Source organism: Branchiostoma floridae, unplaced genomic scaffold (genome assembly GCF_000003815.2).
Source record: "Branchiostoma floridae strain S238N-H82 unplaced genomic scaffold, Bfl_VNyyK Sc7u5tJ_1152, whole genome shotgun sequence".
NCBI classification, from domain to species: domain Eukaryota; kingdom Metazoa; phylum Chordata; class Leptocardii; order Amphioxiformes; family Branchiostomatidae; genus Branchiostoma; species Branchiostoma floridae.
Genome location: NW_023365618.1, coordinates 152,719 through 155,218, shown reverse-complemented (window position 1 = coordinate 155,218; position 2,500 = coordinate 152,719).

Below are 2,500 nucleotides of genomic sequence, written 5' to 3'. Positions count from 1 at the left end.
ATATATTCTAACACAAACACTATAAAACGCAAACGTCAGCTTTTTTCCAAAGCACTTGTTTGATATAAATACAGGGTCGATCCCAGAGAGGGCCCTGCTACACATAGCGTTGATAGGCTCGCCGTCAATAGTACAAGGATTACGGGGCTGAAAACTACCATATATATCAACATGTTTGTGTAAGGTAAAGGTTGAAGCACACTTCATGCAACCAAATGAAATTCGTAGTAGCCAATGTAATTATAGCGTTCTAAAAAACAATGTTTATAATTGATGTGTTTAATTAAATTAAATTTTTTACTTGCAACAAATTCACGTTAATCAATTGAAAGAACCAATCAAACCTGAAACAAAAGAGTAGGTTTATATCGTGTGATGGTCCATATCATTCTGTCTTGCTTTGGTGAATCGCTACAAATCACCCGGATGGAGGCTTGACAAATCTCTCTCTCTCGTGTCAGCCATGCGGTGATTTCAATCGTTCACTCGTGCTGAAAACAAGGCGCATACCATCATGTAACATCCAAAGAAATGGTATGTACGATATGTCGCCTCGTATGGGCGGTATAACTCCAACGATTCGTACGCACGTCGACTAGAGATGAGGATAATGATGAGGCTTTTTTTGTTAGTGCTCGGTTTGAAGTACGTGCATGAAGTATACTTCACAACGCAGCTCGGTAGGTAGCCAAGATTTCCAGACAGCCTTTTGGCCCTTGCTAAAAAGAAGTCCTGGTTCTGAGTGGAAACAGACGCGACTCCAGTCGAGTCAGCAGGAATTGTACCAGTTTGGTAGGTCGCCAGAAATCCTTGGACCATGTGACCTTAGTTGTGTAATACTCTGCGTTGATGTCCTCAACTCTCCCCGTGTCTGGTGCCTCTAAGGTTACTTCCGGCCATGGTCATCCACAGTCTCTCTCTCTCTCTCCGTCTCTCCCTCGCTCTCTCTCTCTCCCTCCCTCCCTCTCTCTGTCTGTCTCTCTGTCAGTCTCTTTCTCTCTCTCTCCCTCTCTCTCTCTCTCTCTGTCCTTCTTCCCCCCTTCTCTCTCTCTGTCAGTATCTGTCTCTCTCTGTCTCTGTCTCCGTCAGTGTCTGTCTCTGTCTCTCTCTGTGTCTCCCTATCTGTCAGTCTCTGTGTCACACACACTCTCTCTCTGTCAGTCTCTTTCTCTCTCTCTGTCTCTCTCTATCTCTATCTCTCTCACTCTCTCTTTTTCTCGCCTCTCTCTCTGTACTTATCCATATCTATCTATATCTATATCTATCTATCTGTCTATCTCTATTTATCTCTATATATCTCTATTATGTATTAATGTATCTATACATCTATATATCTGCCTATATCTAAATATCTATCGATCGATAGGTATAGATAGATATAGGTAGATGGATAGATACTCGTTCTAGTTCTGGGTGCTATATCATTTATCATTATTTGGATTTAAATCATTTCAACACACAGACTTAGGCGCGCGCACGCACAAGCACATACGTACGCACGCACGCACTAACGCACACACACACACAAACACAAACACATACACACACAGATATCTATCTATATCTATACCTATACCTCTCTACGTGTATCTATTGAATGTGAACTTGTGCAACGCTAAGGTGGTACCACAATCACCCACTACAAAGACCTTAAAAGTTCAACGACCACAAGCAGGTATTGGAAAGGTCAATGACACATGACACAGACGCGAAGCAGTGTTTTCAAAGGACACACTAATCGGCTAAAACTGGACTTGACTTTCCACAACTGTCAATTAAAGAAGTCTAGGGTTCAACTTGAAGCAGCGAGATGGTTTTTTGTGGGCGTTCGTTTTTTCTTTACCCTCGGTCTACTTAAGGCGTGGTCACAAAGTTGGTGCAATCGTCCTACGATCGCTAACTTGGGGCATTTTTAGGACAGCCATGCATGTGTCCTACCATGTCCAGCTGTCTTGCTGCACAAAACGTTTTTTTATCCTCGTGGGTGGTTGGCTGTGTCACTGCCTATTTAAAATTCTCTCTCTATCTCTGTCATTCTTTCTTTCTCTCTCTCTCTCTGTCTCTCTTCCACACACACTCTCTCTCCCTCCCTCCCTCCCTCTCTCTCTCTATCTCTGCCCCCCCTCTCTCTCTCTTTCTCTCCCTGTCTCTCTCTCTCACTCTCTATTTTTCTCGCCTCTCTCTCTGTCTCTCTATATCTATCCATATCTATCTATATCTATATCTATCGCGCAACCCTCTGTCGATCTTAAATATGGCCGATCTTCAATCGATACGCTCGTAGATCGTGAATAAAATGAGAGAGGTATTACAACAGTTTACACCTACTGTCTAGTATAAAGAAAACTTAGGAATTGATGCCTAGTTAAAAGTGGTAGATTGACAATAGCACAGACTTTAAGGATATAGATAAAAAAAAAAAACAACCACATTTAGTTTAATGATTGAAATAGCTTAATTTCTAACAATACCAGCTGCAAAACTTGAACAATACTGCTTG